The 9,103-nt window shown below is 36.5% G+C and overlaps 1 protein-coding gene across 2 annotated transcripts in view; it reads right to left on the minus strand.

The window, feature by feature from the left end:
- Positions 1-8,878, minus strand: part of ZNF366 (zinc finger protein 366) — a 35,053-nt gene extending 26,175 nt beyond the window's left edge. The window contains exon 1 of one of the 2 annotated variants that reach the window (XM_058044443.1): positions 8,793-8,878. The gene's annotated coding sequence lies outside the window, so the exon portion shown is untranslated. Of the gene's footprint in view, positions 1-7,538; positions 7,594-8,792 lie in introns of those variants that run through there. The other variant, XM_058044444.1, reaches the window with a different exon arrangement.
- Between the last annotated feature and the right edge of the window lie 225 nt (positions 8,879-9,103).

The raw sequence follows: 9,103 nt of genomic DNA on the forward strand, positions 1-9,103 counted from the left end.
TTTTTCTCTCCATACAGATATAAAAAGAGACAGGGTGAACAAAAAGAACAAATGAATAATATGAATATTAGGAAGGGTTTTGTAGTAAAATAGTAATGTTTGACAGAGTGTGGAGTCCTTAAAAAACACTTTGGATATAATCTTTCCACCTACAATGCACAATCATTAAACACTATAAACAGAACAGAGAGGGTTTGGGCTGTTATTTTAAGAAAAATAACAGAGCTATGAAGAACATCCAAAATTAGAATGATCAAAAAAGCATGCCCTTCCATAACCCTCATGCTGTCCTATTTGAGCTTTTATTTTGAAGGCAAACCTTTCACTGGCACTCATGACCTTTAAAAAGGAAATAGACTGAGCTTTCCTTCCTACTGTAATCCCAGTGTCCTTATCACCTATATGGAGGCCAGAGAGATGGTCTGTTCTCCTCCCATCTCTTTGTTGTCTTAAAGGGTAGCTAAGGGCCCCCTTCAGCTTGGTTCTTTAAGCCAGTCAGCTGGCTCCCCCATCAGCAGTTAATGGCACTTTATGGGTGGCACATGTACCTCAAAAAAGAAAGGACCAGATAAAATGTGTACACATGATTGGAAAAGGGCCAAGGGATTAGAGGATTGTATGGAAGAGATTTTGTAAAAAGTTTCCGAAACAGATTAAGTTTTAAGTAAAGGTTAGGTTTTTTAAAACGTGGAAGAGTATAATTAGGCCTCAGCAGAACCATTGCTTTTTTTGCTTTTTTGTATTTATCTTGTGCTCAATTCCTTGTTTCACACAATTCAAAACTCATAGTGAAACTGAAGGTTGCTAAAGTGGTAGGTACCATGTGTTTCAGTAAGACATGTTCTACCATACAAGAACTGAAAGAAGAGGATTTCACCCACAGAGTGACAGAAGTGTATATATATTTATGTGTGTGTGTGTGTGTGTGTGTGTGTGTGTGTGTGTGTGTGTGTGTGTGTGCGTGATTTATAAAAACATATCTGCTACCAAACACTTATCAGTGTCCAGTTATTAAAGGTAATCACCAGATAATGCTTTCCTATTCATTTAGGAAAGATGAAAAAATTTTATTTCAGCTGAAGACTGAGCAGATTTCTTGCTGGAAAAGCTGCTTGGCTGTAAAGACTGATTAATCCTTATTAGCCTCTATTACTCACTTGTAATTAAGCTGGCTTAGTAATGACTTAGATATTTCCCTCTGAACCTAAGTACAACAGAAAACACAGTGAAGGAATTAGACCTATCAGTGCTGTTCCTAGGACACCACTGTGTGTATTTTGTTGAGACCCAACAAGAAAAAAATAGGAATCATACCAGTAAGAAAGCATTTTAAAAGACTCCTAAGGCAAAATGCTGCACCATTGGAAGGAACTTCTTTTGATATATCTGCATTGTGATTAGGGAGCTCTGCTTTCCAAACTGTCAGAGCATAAAACTTCTGTTAAAGCTTTGAAACTGCACTGAATATGTATTTATTGTCCAGAAAAATTATTGCTTGCACATACATCTCACAATTTCATTCAATGAGGTTTTTTTTTTCAAAAAATTATTTACTTTGAAGAGAAATGTGTTTACTTCTTCAGTTCCAGCACAGAATGGCATTCTTGACGGATCATATGAAGTACCTGCAAGAAGTAGTTTAAGATACCTTCCTCTCTGCCTTTGCCTTTCACTTGTGTTGCCAAACTTGAATCTTGTCCTTGACTGAACAACAGAAATTCTTTCCCTCGCTGATCCCCAAAACACATCCTGCGTCTTGCTCTTAATGATTCTGTTAACTGTAGAAAGTTTTAAAAACAAGCACTAGTTTGTTGCCAAAACTACAGAAAATCTGAAATTCAAAACAAATTCTATCTTGCTTCTACAATTTTCATCAATTAGAAAACAAATTCCTTTGGTCAATATGGGGAAAAATTCTTGAGTTTAATTATTTTAAACTGAAACAGATTTAAAGTGCTAGTTTTACTGAATTCAATAAAGTAGCATATTGAGTGGGAAAGACATCTCAGACTTAGCCAAGTATTACCAGCAGATACTGAAATGGAGACTAGAATCACAAATAAGTACGCAATTCTTTTTTGCCAAAAAAAAAAAAGTAAAAAGAAAATCAGCATAGTTTGAAACCTTAAATTCTGAACATTTCCCAAACCACTTTAGTACTAATCCTTCCTTCACCATGAGCGATGCTCTGGATACTAACTCAGTTCAGATTTTCATCACAAGAAAAAGGAAAACCAAAAATCCATCGAACCACTGTTATTCTACAGCATGACTAAGAATGGCTGACTAGCATCATAAAATGAAGCTTTGTGAGAAATCACCTTATGTATTAATCAAAATGTCTGTACCAATCCCTGCCCATACCTCCACAACCCCATCCTGAGTCATTCTATCACAACCCCATCCTGAGTCATTCTATCCAGGACCTTTTCCCCAGAAAAAACAAACATCACATATGAAAACATGTAAAAATTAATAGGAATTATTGCACTCTTTTAGGAGAAATAGCAGGTAAAGCTCTGGTCTGAGCATGGGAACATTACCCAGTGAATTCTGTCATGACTCGCTCTCCTAACCAGATTCATTGCCTTCCAGTGGGAGCCTGTTCATTGTTTTTTAGCAGGAAACAAACTAGTCAGAATTCTTGCAGCAAGTCATTAGGGTAAACTCTGAGTCCTGATCACTAATGATTTCTGCAGAATCCAGCGATAGCCATTCAACTGCATTCCTTACCCATGTCTGAAGTTTAAGTGAGATTCATTTTCTGTGGGATGTGAAAAAATTAATATGTTTGAAATGAAAGACTGGTACTTCCATTTTTTCTGGCAGAGGAAAGAGGAGTTGGTGAGCACCATTCCTCTGATATATGTGACTCTTTCTGTGACATCCTGACAAAATGTTGCCTACAGACACAAAATTCTTCCAGAAATCTGGATGACTTCATATTTTGAGTGCAGCATTGTGCAGGAAAACTGTTTGATATAGCATTCATACTGCTGTGATTCCTTGTTGAGTAGTTCTGTAGAAAAAAATATTTTCCTTCTCATTTATAAATGGATGGGCTTAATTTCTGGTGAACCTATGAACAAATTGTTGCCAGGTGGCTATTCCAGGAGGTTTTCTACAGTTTTCTGGAATCCCTATCACAGGGCATGGTTTTGGACAAATACAGGATGGTCTTCACAGCTTCAGAAATCCGCACTAAGGAACTGACCCAGTGTGGGCTTGTGCCTACCAGATGCCTCAAACAACTTCTGCTGGTTCTTAGAAGCTGACAAATGCTCTAAAAGCAGGTTATTCCTTCCCTTTCCACCTCCTGGTATTGTTTTCATTACACATGTATTCTAAATACTTTCCAGCAAAAGCAGACTAGTAGAAAAATATTCTGCTAACTGGAAGTAGGACATATGCTGCCTTTTCAAATAGTGCTCTCAATTTTTATCTGGAGCTGAAAGACCAAAGCTGAAACACTATATGCTCTAGAAAGCAGCTCAGAGAAACAACTAAACCTGAAATACTCGCTACATTCCAACACATCCATCTGGGATACCTTTTGATTTGTTCTAGATCCCATGTACTTCATGTTGTTAAGAGCAAGTCTACCTCTGACTCTTTCCAATTTAAAAAGTTTTAAGTGGCATATCCAGCACAGAGCCCACCATGAAACAGGAAGTCTTTCATCACTGCAAAGAGGGTCTAACAGTTACATTGCAACCCGAAAAAGGGAAGACTGAAGTATAAGTCTTCACAACCAGCAATAGCAGCAAACAAATTTAAAGAATGACTAGAAATCATCTTATCCTTCCCAGCCAACACCCTTTGCTTTATCAGAGGGGCTGTCAGAACAGGAAGGGGCAAAGCCACATGGTTCTCTCCCAGAATCACCACATCTGATCCTCTGTTGTGGAAAGACCAAGATTCCTCCATGCAGGGAAATTAGGTGATGTCTATTCTTCCTCAGACCTGCAGACAGAGGACTGTGTGGGTCTTGCTGTGCATTAACATCACTTCTACTACAGCATCATCCAAAAAGAACAGCTAAAAATGTGTGCTCCTTCTCACAGCCTTGCTTTCAATTTTAAATCAGTTTTACCTGTTTCAGCAAAATGTGATGTTATCAGTGTAGGAGACTCATTTTAACCTATCACTTTTAGTAATTAAACCAATCATCAACTCTGTATTTTTCAGCGTTCTCTGAATTCTAGTGGTTCTAATGGTATGCAGGTGAAAGCTGGGTGTTTCCAGATTTACTTTTTTGAAAATTGACAAGGGAAAAATAGGTTTTTGGGAAATACACTTCTTACTCAAGACTTTTCCTTTCAAATTAATCAAATTAATTACTGCATATCCACAAAGTAGAAGGAAAATCTGTTAGGGTTTTAGCTTTCATGGTAGAAGAGGGAAGAGAAATTAAAAATAGGGTGGTATTTTCATCCTACATTTAAATAATTAATAACAGTTTTTTTCTAACTTCAAAAGCAGGAAATTAGAAATGAAAGTAAAAAGAAAAAAAAAAAACAATTATTCACATAATTTCTTCTCATAACCTCCAGAGCACAAAAATATTTTCTTTTACTACATGATTACTTAGCTTAATTACTACCAGTGACATTACAGTTTTTACAGTGCATTAAGAATTGTTGGTTGAGAAAGAAAATACTGTGTTTGACTTATCAAGAGCACAGTAATAAGTATAAAAAGTTTTACAGAAACAAGCAAAAGCGTTTTGACACCTGGAAGGATCTATACCAAACATTAAGTAATATTTTTCACTGGATCGTTATTATTTAAGAAGTCAAGCAAGAAGGATCAGTCCCTGTCAGGTAGATACAAACAAAAAATACACACCCAGCATGCAACTCAATGCATGTTTTAAGTAATTGCTGAGGAGTAACTTAGGCCTCTTCACTGGATAAAAATCTGAATGTCATTTATAAAATGGCACTGCGTTTTTACAGCAATGGAAAGCTGCAGTCTCAATTTCAGAATAGGAAATTTTCAGCAAAAATAGGCCCATCTCTTTTTTTTCCCCGGATTTGTTTCTTTCTTTTCAAAAGCTTGCATTATTTGTGCCTCTATAATTCTTTCTTCTCCAAGATGACATTCCTTTCTTTTTAGTGATCTTCTGAGATCGTAAGCTAGATCATGGAAAATTACTGGTCATAAGAAGAAAGTAACTATTTTGTTTTAATAGGTCGTTTATTTTTAAAAATTTGCTGGGTTATAAAATTAATCCATCAAGCAAATGAATAACTTGACAATAATCTGTAGGAGTCTCACAGCACTTACAAGGTCTGTTTGAGGAGCTGTTTGATTGGATCATTGGTAACAAAGAACATGCATTGGTGCTCAAAAACCATGGATCATTTCTTATCAGCTAATAAAAGCTGTTGCCTTACACACCATTGATTTGTGTCCTTTCAGCACAGCCACAGAAAATCCCCATTACCTTATGCAGCCTTCACTGCTTTTGTTTCTTATGATGAAATTCTGCTAACATGTCCAGAAGAGTGGAGCAGTCCACTCAGAAACTTTTCTGCGCCACTGAGTCTTTGCATTTCAAAGATTGAAAACAATATAAATTCTGTCTGAAATCCATACTCTTCCGTCTCAGTGTATGGGGCTTGAATTGGGTTGCTTCCATGATTCATCGCCTCATGCTTATCATGTTCTAAATCCTGTGTATCTCTCTGGCCTCTGGCACTACTAGGAACAGCACCGTAAAGACATGACACTACATTTCTCTGTGAGATGCACATTGTGTCTTTCAAACCATCACTTTCTCCTTGGCACCCAGATAGTCCTAAAACAAGGCTCTTGTTGGTGTGTTTTTTTCTAAGAATGAAAAACTATTTAAAAAACAAAACAAAACAAAACAACAAAAAAACCAAAACAAACAAACAAACAGAAAACCTCCTTGAGATTCAAAGCTTCAAATTATCTCCTGGCCAAAAATGTACATTAGACATGTCAAAATTTACTAAGAATGTAACTCAGTGCTGCTATTTTGCATCCAAAAAGTCTCAATAGTTTACACCATTAAAGAAGCTGGTATTAAATATAAAAAGCCAATGATATTTACAGAAAGACATCTCTTAGCTTCTATGCTTTTTGAACCTGACCTGTTAACTTGGGATTTCCACAGGCTACAAATTGTTTCTGTAGCCTCTCAGCCGTTACTGGTATAGGTTTATTTTTCTATTTCCAAACAAAAGCAATAATCTTCTGAATTTTATTTCATTGTAATTGAGAACACATCAAATCGAAATAATAGCTTGAAATAATTCTCTGAGGAAATATACATACACTGACTTATCATTTACTTATGTTACATACATAAATATGGCTATTATGAGTAGAAGCAGTAAGACTTTTAAGCAAAATAAACACAAATTGTCTCTTTTTATTATTGGCTTATAATTTTAAGAGTTGATTTATTAACCATTAACAGTCCCGTCTCTTACAAACATTGGGGTGAATAACTGAAAATTCATTACACAAATATTGAATTTGTGCCATAAACTAGTAGCAAATCTGTACCCAATACAGACTCAGACTCTCCCTTTCTCTGCTGTACATATCTCAGTGACGTAGGAATAACATGTCAGCCAAAAAATCACCTTTCTGACAGCTTAGGAAAGATATTAGACTGTTGTACTAAATCATGTGACAGAGGTTCTGGCAATAAATCATACAACGTGAAAATAAATAAACTCCAAAGGATTGCAAAAATGTATTTTTAAGAGGAAAATAAACCTAATAGGTAAAATATAAGAATGAAATTCAAAATTCAAGTCTGTTTTTTACTGTCAAATTACTAAGCATTCCTTTTAAAAAGGTTTCTCTGTGCTTATTATTTGGGACTGGGTTTTAAAACAGTAGGTACTCCTTTTATTCACCTACTATGATTTGAACAAATTTGTTCATATTTATGTATTTCAGATGATGTCTCAGAGAAAGGATTTATTGTGTATATGATCAAAATCAAGAAAACACAAATGTTTATCATGTTTAGCAATAAAACCTGGACCTAAAGACTGCAGCTTACTTTTACTTACATGGCAAAATTAACTTTTGAACCAACCAGACCAAAAATTTAAAAGTGATTGCAATCCGGACCAATAACCAGCAGTTTGAACAAAATACTGCCACAAACATAGAGCTTATGTAATTTTCTGTGTGTGTTTGGAAGACACCTCACTTGATGTAAAAACTGGGATTCCAGGTGTTTGACATGTCAAAATAGCTGTCCAAATCATGCCTTTAATTTGAACCAGTATATATTCACATAAAAATAAACCCAGATATCTCAAGGGGAAGATGTGGCAGATGGTTTTCATGTCAAGACCTGGCACACATTTGTTATTAACAGATAACAAATTTTTTGTGACTTAAATATAACCAAATAAAAATTAACTCATACCTAACTAGTCTGAGTGGCAGCATTAAGCTAAGGAGTTCAAGAAAGAAGTTATTTCCATATCCTTTGGCAAAGCCCCCTTTGGCTGCTCCCAAAGCGAAAGAAATCTACAACTTACCCAGAAACTGGGCTGAATTTCTGGTAGATCATTCCTCCTTATGGAAAAACCTGGAGAAGGACGCCAGATAGAGGGAGGCAGAAAGTCCTTTCCACTAGTTTTTTCAGGGAGGGCTGGGAGCAGGAGGCTGTCCCAGGGTGGAAGCGCAGCCCAGGTACCCTGGCAGGAGCAGAATTTGGAGCAGGGCAGCTGGAGCTGCCTGACAGCTCTCTGCAATATCTGCCCACTGTTTGTAGCCTCCCTGTCTGGGCTCTGGGCATTCTGCACTTCAGAGGACCCTGCACTTCAGAGAGCAGCAGCTTGAAGAAACAATCATAAGATGAGCAAATTGTCCTTTTGCAAAGAAATGGACACCTCTCCTATTTCTTGCCCCACCTCTGCATTCTGCTAATATGAAAGTCTTCAGGGGGGCATTTTTCTCACACACTATTTGAAACATACTCTTGCATTCAGTCATTCATTTCACATGGAAATTCTAATGATTCTGATACATTTATGATCAATATGAAAAACATAATTGATGTCTAAAAACTTGCAAACAGATATACAATTGAGTCCACCCTATTACTGATGTTGGTGTTCAGCCTCAGTGCTGTTATGTACTGCACAACATGAACTTCTGTTTTGTTTTTTTCCAAGTGAGATCCAGGAACCATCTTACCACCTCCGAAATGTCATTGTTCATAGACTGATCATATACACAGATAAGTAGAGATAAACATGTGTAGTCCTAAACACAATGCAGTTTGAAGGGAGCAAAAACAGCCCCAATAATTCTTCTCTCAGTATAGCACAGGTTGGTGTGTTGGAGCAGACTTCAGTACTGGCAGATGATAAATGAAATACATTGATCCCCATATGACACAGCTCCTCTCTATATTTTAGCAACGGCCCAGTGAATCTTGCTGAAACTGTTGGGATAAAGTTAGTGAAGCCTGTAACAAGATTCTCGCAGCAGGACTTATATATGCAAAATCAGGAGATTATATTATGAATATTACCAGCCTCTTTGGAAAATACTTTCCTATCTGCATAGACTAAACCATATGTTAATAGCACCAGTATCGAAAAACCATACTATAGGTATCTCTAGCGTAAATAGACTGCTTATTAATGCATATGGTTATTATTATTTTATCGGTTAAATGTGTATCTAATTAACGCCTTTTCTTAATACTAACACAGATATATATATATATATATATATATATAACTTTTAAAGAGTTAACCATAAAAGCATTTTACTTAACTTACCAGTTGTTGAAGGTGGAAGGAGTCTTGCCCTAAACACTACCTGCTCTGATATTTGTAATATCTGTCTCTCTCTCCCGCTGTCTCCCTACCCACCCCTCCCCATGCAGAGATTGCAGTAAACTTAGAAAACTAGCAGTGACAATGTTTCAAATGACTTAAGAAGGAGAACAGGAACAATCATTTCGTTCTCTTTTTTTTTTTCAGATGAGTACAGTACCTTCAGAAAGAAGGAAGGAAGGGAGGGGAGAGGAAGTCAACAACCCTTTGCTTTCCTGCAAAAAAATAAGGAAACAGCAGATAGCAATCTCGTT

Source organism: Melospiza georgiana, chromosome Z (assembly GCF_028018845.1).
Source record: "Melospiza georgiana isolate bMelGeo1 chromosome Z, bMelGeo1.pri, whole genome shotgun sequence".
Taxonomy (NCBI): Eukaryota; Metazoa; Chordata; class Aves; order Passeriformes; family Passerellidae; genus Melospiza; species Melospiza georgiana.